At 39.6% G+C, this 17,510-nt stretch overlaps 1 long non-coding RNA gene across 1 annotated transcript in view; it reads left to right on the forward strand.

Moving 5' to 3' along the window:
- Positions 1–15,511, forward strand: part of LOC109309800 — a 21,480-nt gene extending 5,969 nt beyond the window's left edge. The window contains exons 3-4 of the long non-coding RNA XR_002101042.1: positions 141–146; positions 15,501–15,511. This is a non-coding gene — a long non-coding RNA (uncharacterized LOC109309800). The remainder of the gene's footprint in view (positions 1–140; positions 147–15,500) is intronic.
- Positions 15,512–17,510: the final 1,999 nt, after the last annotated feature.

A 17,510-nucleotide genomic window follows, 5' to 3' on the forward strand; every position in this document is an offset into this window, starting at 1 on the left:
TGTGTGTGTGGTATATGAATTAGTAATCAGCATATGTGTATTGAATGTGCAGGTGTTGGTAACTGGTAACTGATTCTATATAAATTTGGTGTGTGTAGCATGTATGGGCTTAAATTGGTAATAGGATGCATGTGCCTGAGTTGGTAGTTTGAGTGTGTATGCCTAGTAGGGGTGTATACACCTAGTGAGTATACGTGTGCTTAATTGATTTTTATGTGTGCATGTGCAACTGTACACCACACCCTCCTGTCTAACAGCACAATTTTGAGATCCTGAGCACTGGCCTGACCCCTCAGGGCAACACTATGCTGGATAACTATTGCTGTCCAAAATGCAAAAGCTGCTTGTTACACCTCTGCAACTCAAATGTTTGTTTACAATGTCCAGAAGAAAATCATTTATGGCCTGAAATTAGAGATAATTTCATTACCAATACAGAAACTGGTCAGTAAGTTCCAAAGTACCTACTAGAAGGGATTAGCATATACCTGGGACTAAAATTTAAGAATAGCTTGCAGTGTAACCAGGGGCAAATACTCTCTGATTTAGTTACATGATTTGTAAAATACAGATCATATCTGCCTCACAAGAATGTATTATGGCTTAATTTATTTATGTTTTCAAAGCACTTACAGGATACGTACAAGTGTTCCACTAAGTGCCCACTCATCCAAGAGTTCTCAAGATTTTAAAACAGCCAAAAATGGCATGCCCAATCTAAATTAGTTCATTTGAGGAGGTGAACTAACTTATATTGAGAAAGGCTTAACCCAGACTACAAAGGGGTTATCTTGATCTAGTGAACATCTGCACACATTCACAGCAAACCTCTGGGGTGCCCAGGCACTCATCCCAGCCATTCATCCCAGTCCCAGGGCTATGCTATTCCTATTCCCCAACCCTGACTGGACAAGTTTTAGCCCCTCAATTCCTCCCCTCCACCATCCGACCAAGGCAAGCTTCCCCACCATGGTCCTGCTAACCCCCCATCCCACCTCTCTGACCTGCCAGCCTCCCTCAGAGACCCACCAACCTGCCTTCAGACCTGGTAGCACCCCTGATCCTGCCAGGCCCTCCCCCCACCCCAAGTTACTCACCTTGGGCTGCCTCCAACAGCAGCAAACACTTTCACACACCACTGCTGGTCTAGGTTTAGGCACCTTAAGTAAGCTGCCTAAACCTAGTCCAGGTGCAACAAGCATTTGTATGTACCCACAGAGACTTGGATGGAAAACACAACAGAAATGTCAAATATGATTGTATACTATACTATTTAATAAGTATTTTAATGGATAATAGAGAGTGAGAAATATTTAAGGAACAATATGTAAATACATTGAAAAGTGCATTAAGCATACATTAAAATGATATATTACTACAGTATAGTTATAGATACTGAAATACATGTAACACAAAAGTAGCAACAACAACATAGACTGCATGCAGCTGGCTCAATGTTTTAAAAATAACCTCTGTTCTTTTCATTTAGGGCTGGTTTCTACCTACCAAATTCTGCTAAAACAATATGAAATATGTTATTCCTTTTCATTTTTTCTGATATAAAATCAGAAACAGTCTTAAGGAACGTATGATAATTATCCTGCTGTAAAATTGTTATAAATAACAGGATAATCAGGCTCAAAATGACTAAAAACATAAAATTGCTTTTATAATTGAAGTACAGTCTCTTTGTTGTACATGTGAAGATAGCATGTGCATAAGATATTGGCCTGAAGGACCTTGAGACTGAAGTTCTCTTTATATCTACCAAATAGAGGAACATAAGCTTGTTCACTTTGCCCTTTCCATATTCCTCAACCCTAACCTTCAGAGAAGATTTCTAGTTTATGTGAAAATTCAGGATTCAGCATCTCTTCTGAAAAGCATACAAAAGAGATATAGTAACATATATTGGTATTCACACATAAAATTCCTCCAGTATGAGGAATTGATGCATACAGTTCTCTCCCTAGGGAAAAGATGAAAGGACAAACATGGAACAATATTAGTCATGGTGCTTCATGCCCTAGTGAAAGGCAGTCAGAAACTATGGTAATGAGCATGGCATAAGAACCTACATACAACAGAATAGAATAAGTCCACAGGGCTGCCAATTAGTATCTATTGCAGTGACAGTACTAATAATATGGGCTCTTGTCCACTGGGAACCCCTGGATTAAGACCTCCAACTTCATTTCACGCTGGTCAATGAACAGTTGTTACAAAGTAACAGCTTTCAGGGCTATTACTTGCAGCTTAAACAAAACCTGTGACCTAGAGGTGACAGACTGTTTCCCATTACCAGTCCCCTGAGCCATCCCATCCCTCTTATTGAAGCCACTTTTATTTTTCACAACAGCCTAGTTTTTAGTAAACTCTGACACAATATTGGAATGACACCTTCAGACAGGCCGAACTATTGCCACTTTGGATTACATTCCATTGACTATGATGTGTCAAAAATTTTATCAGCCCAATGCCGTATCAGGAAATGGATAAAGACAAATGGCATTTGTTAACAAATAGAGTTAAGCATATGTTAGATTCCCTTAGGAGTAAAAGCAACTTAGAAAAAATAATATCAGTTGAGAAGGGATGATAGTACCAAAGGGCGTCCTGTGTCAAGGTCACAAAAAAAACTAGTGGCCTTTTAACTAGTCTTTTTTGTGACCCTAAGTAAATCATTTAATCTGAAGCATTCACTGCTTTCTCCTACAGAAAAGCTGGTGGGTTAGATATGTGTACAGAGAGACCCCTTCAGGAATAGGACCTTTGAGGAGATAGGAGGGTTTGTGCCAGGATCCAGTCAATGGGAGGAGGCAGCACGGGGTCTGTGGTTCCCTGAGTGAAGATCTTAGTCTAGAGAATGATGGAAGGTGGTGATGAGTCTAGTGCAGAGTGTTCATCCTTATGGGACAAGATATCTGTTTTTTGGTTCTTAACTCCTGGATGATACATAATTATGAAATGGGGACATAGGAGGCCTGATGTACCCCTTATGAAGGTTCTCCATAGTGTCCTCCCTGAGAACCTTGAACTCTGGTTTGGAGAAGGAAGAAATACACCTGAATTGAATCTATTTCCCTGGTAAAAGATCAATGGGGCAACTATAAGGGTGGTGTGGGGGGAAACTGCTCTGCTCCTGTCTTGTTAAATGCATCTGCCAAGCCTTGATATTTGGCAGAGAGAGATGGGTCAGGGTCTATGGGATACATACTTCCCATTAAGGCAGGTTGCAGATCCTCTATGCTTTGTACAAGTAACTTGATGTCTTTGGCCCTGCTTCTGGTCTGGTTGCCAGCCAGGGACATCTCTTCTAAGCAAGAGTGAAAACAGTAAGGGCAGTTGAAATGGAGTTCCTTTAATCCCCACAAGATGTCTGGATTATGGAAGGATAGCCAAGAGGTCCCTAGGATAACCCAAAAGTGAGTGGAATAGATAAGTGGTTACCTAGCAAGACTCACCTTGCTGGGAATGGAGCCTGAAGAGAAGAGTCTACTACTTTGGGGTTCTGTTTTGGCCTGACTGGTATCTGATGTTGTTCCACAAGGGTCAAGAGTCATGAAATTACCAGTGACCCTTGTTTCTAAGAGGGCTAGAACAAAGATGTCCACCCCAGACCAGTGCTGTAGGCAAAAGGTAGTTAGCAAGGGCAGGTCGCAGGGCTTGATGGCACTTAAGTGTTTAATCTGGAGGGCTGGCTGAATGGTCAGTGGTGGGCCCTGAAAACAACCCTCTAATGAGAGGAGTCTCGGGAGTTTTCCAGAGAGGAGGAAGGGGTTTTCCCTTTCTTGGGCAAGTCCAGGCAAAAAGCCCTGCCTCCCCACAATACAGGCAGAGGCCCTGGAAGTGGTGATGAGCCTTCTCTGGGTGGTGGGTTGAGTCTTTTCCTAATCGCATCTATTTTCATGGGTTCCACTGATTGCAGTGTCAGCTCTTCTAGAGCTTTAACTGGCCCCAGGAGCTGAGTTTTGGCTCAACACTCCTGAGATACTGAGAACAATGTGTCCATCCAAAGTATCTGGAGGCTCTACCTAGGCCAACTCATCTTTGATGTGGCCCTGAAGACCCTGTCAGAAGAGTAAGTGTTGAGCCACCTCATTTCATTCAGTTAGCTGTCTGAACTCAACAGCATAACTTGATACTGGGCAGCACCCTTACATGAGGGTCTGGAAAGATATTCTTTAGTACAGATCGAACACAGGTCACTAAAGATCTTAGCCATGGCCTGAATAAAGTCTTTGAGTTTGTCAAGGAGGTTTGCTGATTCCACAAGTTGGAAAGCTCAAGCCAGGGTGGCACCACTCAGAAGGCTAATGATCAATCCAACTTTGGCTATATCTAAAGGGTATATTCTGGGGCAAAGAACATTTAGCAGCCACTTGTGTATTGGCATGTGTAAGCAGACATGGAGGAAAAAAAAGGCATGAGCTTCCCCCTCATCTATGTTTAGATCTTTCCACTAGCAGAAGAGGTGTTGCCTCACAATAAATAGTCAAGAAATTCAGCTCTCATAACCTGTAGCTCTTTAGAACTGGAGAATTGGAGAACTGCCAGAGGCAGGATTATCTATTCAGAGGCCTATGAGATCACGTTGCCTTGTATTTCCTCATTGCTTCTGGCACCTTTCCTCCAATAACACCTAGAATCCTAATTAAGCAGGAGGTGGAAAGAGTGTCTGATGTGGAAGAGCACCCCATAAGGGCTAACAAGAACTAAGGCTATGTTTACTTAAGAGTATTTTTTTTTCCTTTTGCTTGTGGGCCAGGTTTCCAGTATAGTCATCTCCTCATCTCTACTCCTCCCCTCTCCTTTCTCCACACATTCTCCTTGTACTTTTGATGGGGGTCTGATGTCAAAAATAGCAACTCTCCCATTTTATACACACACACATGATCTGGGTATACATGTAATTCTCCACATCCATGTCCAGGAATCACTGTCTATGCTGTCTGGTTTTTTTATCCATGCCATGGCAGTGACAATGCATATTTATTGTTACTGTTACCTTAACAGTTACCTGGTTAACTTAGCATCTTATCTTGCCTGCTCTTTTGAATGCACCTTTATCTCTTGCTGCCACATGTCTCAAGGTAGAATCATACAATTTTCTCACTGATCCCTAAACTTCAGTGTACCATGATCATCTTAGTACACCTGACTGATATTCAGACCCTACATTTCTACTGCTGATACTAATTAGTAGCTAAACAATCTTCTAAAGCCATGTATTTAGTTAAATCTAAACGATTTAAGAGGAAAATCATATTGCAGACAATGCGGTGGTTTACACTCCTGCCCTGGATCTGTAGAATGTCAAACTTCTTTAGATTCTTCTGAAAGTTCCTCTTCTTCTGTGGTGACTGCCTGAGCACATCTATACATGCATTAATGCACTTTGGTTACTGTTTAGTAACAGTTTAGTACCCATTATTACTACACAGTACCACACAGTAGTGCCAGCACATGCCTTTTAAGTGACACTAATGCACAGTAGACTCATTCTACTGCACATTACAGTATCATGGCAAAAGTAGCCTAATTCTACTGAGTATTAGTGCAATAGCACAGCTTTCACCATAATGCTCTAATGCACAGTAGAATGAGTCTACTGTGTATTTATGAACTCATGTAGATGCACCTCCCCATTTCCTTGGACAACAGCCATTAATTAGCAATGTTTACCTGATTAATGTTCTTGTGATTTCTTCATTCCCAACACAGCAGTGTCACTTCTACCTGAGGCCTGAAATTCAGCCAATGCCCCATAATTGCTTTCCCGATGTTTGCAGAGAGGTTGTTTGTCTATAGTTGTTCTGTTGCTTTTAAGCTAGAACAAGGCATTCATACCAGGAAGTCTCGTAACTCAATATACAATGACCAAGTCCATTCAGAATTCAGAAAATTATCTGTCAGTATTTTTCAGTTTATTACACAGCATCTATATATCCACTATACCTATCTTTAACAGTACCTAAAACAATATATAGTTGGTGGCAGTTAAAGTAGCATTTGATCCCAAAGATATTTTTTTCATTAATGCAATAATAATGAAATATTTGGTCTTACTTTTAAAAGGTCAGCTTCATTCTATTCCTCACTCATGTCAGTAACCTGACTTTAAATTTTGTCAGTTTCCATTTGATCAATCATCTAAAATTAGGAAAGTTAACATAAATAAAATGTGTAGAGTCAGTTTTCATTCAATTGTTTATTTAAAAAACTCTAAAATTGTGAGCCTGAGGTAGAACTTGTCCAAGCAATCACCCATTTTCATTTAATCGGTGATTTTAAAAAACACCCAAATGCCTGAGGTTAATTTTATTTTAAAAGTCAGTTTTTATATGATCAGTTAATTAAAAAACATAATTGGGGTTAGGTTTTAAAGTCAGAGTAAATTCCCTCATTCCTCTTTAAAATACAACGGGATGCCAAAAATGCAATCTGTCAAACAAGTCCTGCCATCGGTCAGTTCATATCAGAAAGTTTACAATAAAATTGTCATGAAGTCAATGTTTTCATAGCAGAAGTGAAGCTAGGAAAGTAGCTCAGAAGGCAGCATTTCATTTTAAAAATTCATTTTTCATATATTATTTGAATGTGATATGTTATATATGTGTGCTTTATGTGAAATTCACTTGATGGTACAGGCAAAAGCATTTCAACTTGTGAACTTGCAACCTATTCAATGACTATTTGCTATTCATATTGTAGCATTAATAACCTACATCACATAGCATTATATCTCTTCCCTGATTGGATTGTTCCAATATCCTGAAAGATGGGACATATTTTTATATATCCCACTGTCTGAAGAAGTATTTGTATATACATTTTATGACTATCCATGGTACTTTCTTGTTCTATAAATACATGTTCTTGAAAATAAATGTCCTTCCCTCTTGCATTCACCTAAATCAAATGACATGTTTGCCAATACTGCAAAGGGAATTACTGTTTAAGTAATAAATAAATAAATAAATAAATAAATATTCTTTTCCAAAATATTTTCAAAGCTCTGATCGCCATTCAAAAATACTAAACTAAACTGTGATACCCTCATGCATGTTAAATAGTGCCCCAAGAATAAACCCACTTAAGTCAATGGGATACTTGGAGAAAGAGGTACCAGGCAATGTTTTCCAATGAACTTAAGGAACATTACCTCTCCTGGGTAGCTTTCCTAAGAATTTAACCCAAGCTTTTTAAGAATAAAGAGGAAAAAGTTCAGATTAAAATGAATATGTATTCTGCATCTAGTCTTCAATGACTCCAAAGTTAACCTAAGTATTAATACTGTAGAATTGAAGACAAAGGGCTCACACATCTTGAGATCTACTGTCCTACAACCTCACCTCATATTTCTGTGACCTTTAATTGGATAACATCAGCATTCCTCCTGGTATCAAATCTCATGCTTTATCATTGTTGCTTGGTTTCTTTTACTTCTTTAGCCCTCCTGGTAAATGCAGCAATGAGCTCTATCCCCTCCTGGCTTGGTTGATTAGTCCAATTGAAAATCAAGTATGTATCCTTACTCTGAAGCATCTGGAGTCTTGTTTTAGGTGCTTTTCAATTATCATGTTTAAAGTACCTCCATGTGTGCTTTCCAGTTCATTTCTTTTATTTAGTACAGATATCTAATGATTAGTGTGTCTGGGCCAGTTAGCTATGCACTTACACACTAAGCCTCTAGATAAGGGAAGAATACTGCATAGGAACTAGATGCATATAGTAAAATTGCTTCTCCTACCACTATCAGAATACTATTTTTCCTCAGAGGCTCTCAAATCCAAGCACAGTTGCTATCTTCCTGGAATCCCTGTTTATAGCATGGAATTCTTTGACAAAATGAGTTCTACTGCATAAGACAGATAAAGTATTATCTTTCAGTTTACCTTGTAGATGCCTCTTGAATGTACTATAAAAATAATACCCATGGACATTCTATTTCTTCTAACATGGGCCTAACAGTAGTATTTTACAACTAATTTTCACAGGTATAAAAGAGTACAAAAGAGGTATCTGGCCCAAAGGATGCTAATAGGACAGCATATAATAAAATATATTACTGGCGCTGTAAAACATGTGGGAGATGTCTTTTATCAAGCCAGAACAGTAAGTAGGAGTTACAGCAGTCATGCCATCAGCCACCAAGATAAGAACAATAGAGTATGACATTTCCCTATGAAGAATCAAAATTCTATTATTTCAAGATTCTTGACATATTGAGGTGTTTTGTATCAAAATAGCTACTGGACAGATTATCGCTATGACTACAGAAGCCAGTCTGTTTATATGTAGTGTTACTCATTGGGATAGCCTTATGAGAGAAAAACATCTCCACTGTTTTTCATGATGGTCCCAGGAGGGACAGCAGTCATACAATGTTAGTAGAATCTACTTTGGTACAACACATGACACTCCATTTAAAACAGCAGGTAACAACACAAAGTGATCAACACTTCATTTATCTTTATGTTGACAACCTCTAAAAATTTCTTAAAACTAAACAATATTGCCTGAGTCTTAAAACTGCAAGCCCCAACGCCTGCCACTCATAATCAGCTTTGGCTCTGGACACTTTAACATAAGTTGACTCGGTCAACTGAAGGACATATTTGCAGTAAGTGAATGAAAATATGCTGGTGCTAAGCTACATGGTATTGCAAATAGTGGTAGTCACTAAGGGCAGGTTTTGAAGGTATTTAGGCACCTAAGTCCAATCAAAATAAAGGGAGACAGGTTCCCAAATGCCTTTAAAAATCCTGTCAAGTCTTGATATAACGTATAGCCTCAGAGACATAAACAAAGGTCACATCTCTAAGTATTACCACAGCAAAATGATTCAAAGCACTTTTAGTGCTTTCAACTATGCCAAAGACTAGGCATTATATCACAAGGCTTTTAAAGGGATAAATTTGAACTCCTTCATAGGATCCCTTTCCATTGAAAGGGTTGCCAGGACCAAACACGTGAACCAAATATCTTTCAGTATGCCCACTTTAAGGAACTTAAGGCATAATTTCACTCTCATTTATATGCCCCAAACTAAACTGCCTATAAAATATAGACGCTAGTGAAACTAAGGAATTTGGTTAAATAAGAGTCAGGCTAGGCCTGAAACTGTAAACAGTAAAAGCAAAAAGATTATTAATTAATCAGAGTCATGTAGTGCAAAAAAAGGAAAAGAGTTTGAAGACATGAGAAAGTTCTAATGTAGGATGTCCTTGACAAATAAAAAAAATACACAGCTGGTAAAACTGATGCATATTGATAGACCCAATTATGATGGACAGGTATCTTAAAATAGCAAAAAAAAGAAGAATTAATTTATAATTTTAAGGCACATTCAGATGAGTGCAGGCCCATCTGTGGCACCACAGACCACACATGCATGTGTTCCCCATGCTGCTACTTTGCAGAATGGCATGCGGGGTGGCAGGTGTTAACCCAGGGAGATCCTGGGGTTAAAAAAAAACCTGCCAAAAAAAAAACAGAGCCCAGCTGGCCAGAGCCACACTCCAGCTTCCAGCCAGGCTGCAGCTCCCAAAGGCCCTCAGTACCCCAAGTAAGGCTGCTGGGGCCAGCACAGTTGCTGGCCCCAACCTCCCCTATCTTACCCAGCGTAACCAGCCACGCACCAGAGGGCATGTGGCACAGGTGTCCCCCAGAGACAAGTAGCAGCGGCACAAGGTATGCTGCTGCTACTTGTCCCCAGAAAAACAAATGGTCCCACTCATCTGGACGTGTCCATACACTTGAGTTTGAAATACATATCAAAATCCACTTTTATCCATTCACCTCTTGGACTGCCTAATTAACTGAATTTTATTAGGAGGATATGCTACTTTTTATGACTGGTTATTCTCTGATTTTATCAAAACCATATAGAAATTCTAACTCAGCATGAAGAGATATTAAATGAAGATTTTCTGAGTTCTTTAAATATGACTATTGATGCTCCTAGGTCATTCAGGGTCTAATTGAGACCATTCTGACAAAAGCCAATAAGATAATGGTAGTGTAAACAATTAAAATAAAAGGGAACAAATTATCACATTCTGCCATTCTGTGGCCAGCAGACTCATAGCTTCAGTGCAGTTGCTCCTGATTTACAGTTATGTACAGAAGAGGATAATTAGGCCAGGAGCTGATCATCACAGTACATCATTGCTGCTAGAGTGCACATGCTGGAATCATTCATTTTGTTTAATTGTGCGAATAAACGTATTGTTGCTAGGAAGTTCTAAATTAAATAAAATGCAGCAGCCAATCCAAGCTGTGCCTTTAAGAAATTGTGTTTCTGTTTTTCATATAGCAAAAACCAAAGTTCAAAGGAAGTTTAGAAAACTCTATTCAAGCATTGCAAGCACCAATTCAATACACAGATCGCTCTCACACATGTATAAACTTTGCACAAAACTTGCAGCAAGCCAATCTTCAGAACACAGCTTGTCTTAGGGTTACACAAGAGAGCACACCTCTTTGCCTGACTTTACTGTTGGAAGCCCTGAAAGCTCACAGATTTCAGATCACATTAGCTCCATTTGGAGTGACGGACAAGAAGGAATGGAAGCTCAGCCGGGATGCTGACACTTTGATGTTCCCCATAAACACCCGAGGTTCTAGCTGTCACTGATTATTTGTTAGAACTGGCAGTCATTCAGGGGTTGTTTGGATGGGATACTCTGTGTGCCGGCACCTGAATACTCCTGCTAAGTGACCTTTCACTTCTACATTTGTAATTACTCTTTAAGGAGTAGGGTAGTGATCCCTTCACCTTTTTGATAAATGTTAGCCCACACTGAATTTTTCTTGATAACCTGACAATAACCTCTCTTTTAAAACACAAATTAAAAATCAGACAAGCGAGAATAAGTCGCAAAATCTAAGGAAAGCAACAACTTAAAAATATACACTTTTTTCTACACTACCCCTTTTTAACCCTTCCAGATTTCACATTTACACATAAAAGAATTAGGCACATCATTTCAGACAGAAGCTTTTACCACCCATTGTTATAAATAACATGTACACTGGCCATAAGTGGAAAAGATGGGATAATGTAACTCTTAATCAGTTGGCTTACTTTTTGAATATCACCCTGTTCTTTCCAACAGGTGTTTAGTGGCACTCCAGCATCCAACTGTGACCCTATTCTACCAACCTGGAGTCCTGGAAAAACTGTTAAGGCTAAGCCTCAAAAAGCAGCAAGAAGGAGAAGAAAACTCCCACCCTTTGAGTTAATTATTTTTCGGGAATTCAATCAGGGTGGAACAAGATCATGTTTAGATGATTAAATACCACTTAACAACCTAAGCTATGGAATAGAATTTGGGTCTTTGCTTTCAGTTATTTACTCAACATCCTTCAGGCACCTAAACTTACTCTCCTATTGTCTAATGTATATATAGAGCCTCTAGTGAGTACCTTATTGGATGACTTTTCCTAGGGACCCTATGGATTCAGCCTTCTACTCCAGAAAAATATCTAAAAGAAAATACCAGTTAGGTCCTCTTCCCCAAAGATGGGAGATTTCTAGCTATTTGGTACCTGTGGTTTGTGAAAGGAAGAGTCTCCTTGTTTGAAAATAATGTCCTTTGACCTATGAAACACCATGTTGTGTTTGTGATAACACCATTGTTTTCTAGGTGCACTTGTTTGCTTCATTTGTACCAGCACTTATTACAAGATGATTGTAAAAATATATATAAACTTTGTGCAACTACAACCATACTGCAAACTCTCCAACAACTCTCTATTCTCATTTTGTTTTCCTCTCCTTCCTTTTCCTCCATTTATGTATCCCCTGTCTCTTCTCTTTTCACATTCTTTCTTCTTGCATTCCTACTAGTCGTTTGCTGCATAATCCCAGAACTATAGGTACCTGGGTTAGAAAAATACTGGTCTGGGAGAAAAAAACAGTATAAGGTGGATGCATAGCCATAATCAAGGAGTAGTTATCCATGATCTGTTATATCCAGAAAGACATTTCAAGTATGGTCCTACAGGACCAGGATCTGGCACTATTTTCCTTGATATTTTTTTTTTCATTAGATGTATATGCTTCCCTCTCCAAGCAGGCTCAGGGTGGCTTACAATAAAAGGCAAAACAGCCCACAAGACATTAAACAATAATGACTAAAATAGCAGTTCTCAACCTTTTCAGAGTGAAGACACCCCTTGATAGGCTCAAGGCACCCCTCAGAAAATGTCAGCTCTCTGCTATCACTCTGTTTGAGTACAGAAAAAGAAAGCAATTCTGTTGCACAGCAGTCAGAAAGTTCACAACTGGTCAGAATGTTTTTAACATTATGAATTTCTATTTGAAATCCCTGCATTTATCACATGAATCATATTTGCATACCTAACAGTTCTAACATTGCATGGTACCCTGTGGCACCCTGGAAAGGATCTCAAGGTATTGCATTGTTTGAGAATTACTGGGCTAGAATAATGGAAACGTGAGTGTACTTTTAAAAGGGGAGGATGACACCAGGTTGGGAAGGATTGCAAACACTGTGAAAAGCTGGATAAGAAGCCAAAAAGATCTTGATAAATTGGAGATTGCAGTGAAATCAACTAGATGGCATTCAGTAAAAGAAAGTACAAAGTATTACACTTCAGAAGGAAAATTAAAATGCACAAAAAGGCAGCAATACTGCGGGAAAGGATTTGGGATTTGGGATTTTCACTTTCACAAGGTGAATGTAAGTCACAATGTGATGCTTTTGAAAACGAGGAGGGAAAAATTTGCAGCGTGTTAACAGAAGCATCATAGAATCATAAAATCATAGGAAGTTAAGGTTGAAAGGGACCACCGGAGGTCATCTAATCCAAACCCCTGCTCAAAGTAGGACCAGCCCCAGCTATGAGGATGATAACTGAGGATCATGCATAAGACTCAGGACACAACTATCATCTTCTACAGCATTCACCTGTAGTGCAATGCACAATTCCATACACTTCGAGAAAGATGTATGTACGTTGGAGAATAAGGATGGTAAGAGATTTAAAACATGTGGGATAAGTTATAGGAATTGAGTCAGTTTCCTCTAAAAAACACTGAAAGGGACATGGCAACAGTCTTCCAATATATAAAAAAGTTGTGACAAAGAACAGAGAGAGGTGATTGTTTTTTCTCAATATCATCTCAGTTAAAAAAAAAGACACAAGGCAATGGGAATCAGGGTGCTGGGAATTCCCTTATGACTTTGGCGATGGTCTGCTGGATGACTGTTCTTGTACGATGGCGATAATGATGTTTTTCAAAGCATTTTGACCTCAGCTGGCAGAAAACGCTATTTAAGAGACAAGTGGTAATCATATTAAATAGAAAACAATGCCAGTGTGTGACTTGAGGAGGCATGTTAGCAAACATAGCTTTGAATTCAACACTGACAGCAAACTTGGGTTTGAAATTATGTCAGCTGGGTCATATTTGCTTCCAGCAGGGTTTATACATGATGTTAAATGTGATGGCCTCTGCCTATACAGACTACAAACATCACATTGAATCCCACTAATAGAACCTGCCAAGACTGTACTTTAACACACGCAATTTTCTAGTGAGGATAAAGCAAACGGTTCTATTTCTCAAAAGATTTGTAAATCAAGAAGAATTAGGGTACTACATTACTTTGAAGATGAAGTACTACATTACTTTGGGTATCACCTACTGGCTATAACAAGTTTTTTGGGGGGTATTTCTAACTGGAATGTTAATGCAAATGGATATAATATTTACAGAAGAACTGGAAAGAAAAGAGGAGTTTGGAAAAGGTGGTGCTACAAGCATGTCAAAAGAAAAAAGAATTGTTTTTAAACTTGCGTAAAGTCTCAGAAAAACCAAACACTGGATTGCTCCTAACTAAAATGGAAATCCACATTCCAGTGGACCACATTCCAGTTCACATTGACCACATTCCAGTTCAAATAATTACATACTGCCTAACTAAATACCTCTATAAATTCTGTTTAGTTTGTTAGCCTACATTTCCTAGGCTGAAACAAATTAAACAGAATTTATAGAGGTATTTAGTTAGGCAGTATGTAATTATTTGAACTCCAATGTGGTCAGTGTGAACTGGAATGTGGTCCACTGGAATGTGGATTTCCATTTTAGTTAGGAGCAATCCAGTGTTTGGTTTTTCTGAGACTTTACGCAAGTTTAAAACATTTTTTTTTTCTTTTGACATGCCTTGTAGCACTCATTAAAATCAATAACTTTACATTAATTCAAACATAGCTGGTGCTACATCACAGGTCAGCAACCCCTAGCACACGTGCCAAGCATGGCACGCAAGGCCATTTTGCTCAGCACACCACTGCCAGCCCGGGCTCTAAGCAGCTGTTGCCAGCCATGGAGTCCAAGCTGCTCCCAGCAGGCAGCTGGGAGGCTGCAAGCCCTGCTGCAAGCAGACCAGGCTTTGTGGGCCGGCTGCAGCCGGGAGGCTGCAAACAGCTGTTCTGGGCTGCAGCGTGTTGGCACTCCGGCGCCTTCCAAGGTAGATATTGTGGTTTTTTCAGCACTCCAGCCAAAAAACATTGCCTACCCCTGTGTTACATGATTAAAAATATCCTGTCATAAATATTTCAAAGCATACTATGTAAGGATTCACCATTCCACATCAAATCAGATTCTTTACCAGTAGCAGAAAACAAGTATGTTATTGGGACGCTTTTTGTTTAATAATCCTTCCAAAAAGTATTCATTTGACTCTTGCAGATTGTATAGATGGGCCAGATCAGAGCTCCCAGCCATGGGGGTACACCATGTGCTCCCATGGCTGGGAGCTCTGTCAACTGATTGGGGCTCCCAGTCACAGACTGCCAGTGAAGGGGGTACCCCTTGCTCTGGAAGTATGGTGTGATGGGATCTGATTACCAGTCCCACAATCATGCTTCCTGACGTGCATGTGTTACAGCAGGATGCCCAATTGTTAGTGCTCTCCAGCAGTGTTCAGGCTCAAATCCCTTTGCACCTTCTTTTTAACATCTGTCGGTTGCCTAAGAGCAGGGTGACCATATATGGGACAACGTGAAATCCAGGACATTGCCCCCTACCCCTCCCCTCTCCTGCTGCAGGCATAAGCACCAACTGCATGGGTGCTCCAGGGTTCAAGCACCCAACAAACAAAAATAACTGTTCAGCAGCCACGAGCCTCAGTCATTTTGGTTTTATGTGTTAGATCGCTGTGGCTGCTTGCAGATGTTAACCCCGCCCCCCCACAACATACTTTACTTGAAGAAGTCGTGTGTTACTTCAACCCAGCTCTGTAAAGATTGGGAGCTTCAATCAGCTATTAGATAAAAGTGTCAAAAAGCCCCACTAAAGCACCTGGTCCTTACGGACATCAGGGAAGCCAGGTTGAAGTAATAAGCTACTTCTGGGCATGCGTAGGCTCACACACTCCCCTGCTAAAAAAAAATCACCCACCAGCAAAAACCAAAGTCAGTGCCTATGGCTGCAGGCAGGGGCAGGAGCAGGGGTGGAGCACTTCTGGAATTACTGGGGCACCACTGGTATTACTTTTCAGGCAGCTAAGGAGTCAGTGGCCTGTTAATGACCAATTGTTTTCTTCACAAGTGTTAACAATCCCCTTTTTAACAGTCATTCCACTAACTAAGCTAACCTATTAGGGCAATTTTGCTGTCTGCTAGGGCTTCCTATTTCACAGCTCCGGCTGCTTTGCCTCCCCACCTCATGCTGGGAACACTGTGAGCCTGGTCAAAAGGCAGCCAGGACCAGCCTCTGAAATCCAGGATTGTCCCAGCCAATCTGGGACATATGGGGATGTACATACCCAGCATCCTCCCTAAGAGACATATTCAAATCAATTCAAATCCTTAAAGCTACAGGGTTCTATCTGGAAATTTAGTGAAAGATGTTATTTAGGATGAGAAAAGGCACCAGGATTTGGTTGGGAAACATTTAATTAAGTGGGGGAAACCCTACAATTTCACTTAAGCTATGTGATTTGGTATTTGAGCATTCTAATATGACTGATACATTCAAAATACTGCTGAACAAACCTAAAACCTTTTTCAGGCCTGGCAGCAACCTTATGGAAATAATATTCTGTTATTATATTTTTTTTAAGCATTCTCACTACCTTGAAATGAAAATAGTAACTTTTCTCTGACCTGGGGGGTATAAATCCAAGGGAGAAAAAAAAAGTAGTTATTTATAGAGGTTTCCAAAGGGAGAGGTTGGATGTAGGGGCCCTGGATAAATATGCTGTTTTATATGTAATAAATACTAATACAAACCACTGAAAAATAGAAGTGGAAGAAAATATATTGCTTGGCTTGGAAGTTACTGAACATACTGAGCCAAGAAACAAAAGATTTGGGAGTAGGGGATTCTCTTTGGTCTCCAAATATCTCTTACAAATAAATCACCACTTACATGGAACTAGTGTGTTCATTAAAGATATGATTCTTCTAGTATAACCTCACATTAGAGAGACACAAAATGGAAGGGTATATCCATTACAACAACCTTCAGACTGTGGAAGAGCTCCTTAATACAAAGACCATAAAAAACTATTGTTCTACTGAGTTGCCCACGAGAAAAGCAAGCCGTTCGAAATTATCTGCATTTTGACCACCTACAGTTCATACACAAGGCAGTGCTACATTTGTACAGATCAGAAAGATTAATGTACCTGTTATCATCATAGTCAGCATTTTTCTAAGCCAACATTCCCTTGCAGGATATTTATTTGAGGAAAAGAATTTATTTTTCCTGAGGAATATGAGTGATAAATCTAGTGTCTCTTGAAAATATCATGGGCCTAATTCGTCACTGTCTTGGTTCTGGTGTAGTAATTCAGTCCTGTATGAAGTGGATGTAAAATGCTATCACTTGTAAATTAATGAAAAATTCTGATTTGGTTGAATGTTAGAGTGTTACAGGCCTGACTAACACCACACAGAGCACTGAAGGATCAATTCTGATGTCTCTCGTTAAGCCCCCTCAGACACTCTTTAGAAATGCATAAGTCTCAATATATGTGTCTGTCTTGAAATTCAAATAAACTCTTTTCCCCAATTCTGCTCTTAGGGCAAAACACTAATCTCCACTGATCTCCATGGGGAGATTCTGCCTACCACTTCAATGATACATGACACAGGGCCCATAATTTCTACATTGTCTGCATTAACAATCAAAAAACAGAACAAAATGTGATGGCATATCTAATTCATTTATCCATCACACAATGTTTATCTCTATCTTGACCTCCCAACCTCTTCTTTCCTCTTAAATCTGTTGCCTTTAGCAAAAGTAAAAGCCCCTGATCACAAAGAGAGAGGAACACTGATGAAATGGAAATCAGGCATTTACCCAAAGATGCCTACTCTATTTTCCTGGAGTTTATATTTCTAATTTATTTCCCTGTCAGAAATAATGGGAAGGGGAAGGAGTGGGGGGAGGACATGGTAGCCTTTGAAACTGAAAGACAGAAGAACAGCATGAACTTTGGAAATGAAATAAAATTAAA

This window comes from Crocodylus porosus, unplaced genomic scaffold (assembly GCF_001723895.1).
Source record: "Crocodylus porosus isolate Cpor-Errol unplaced genomic scaffold, CroPor_comp1, whole genome shotgun sequence".
NCBI classification, from domain to species: domain Eukaryota; kingdom Metazoa; phylum Chordata; order Crocodylia; family Crocodylidae; genus Crocodylus; species Crocodylus porosus.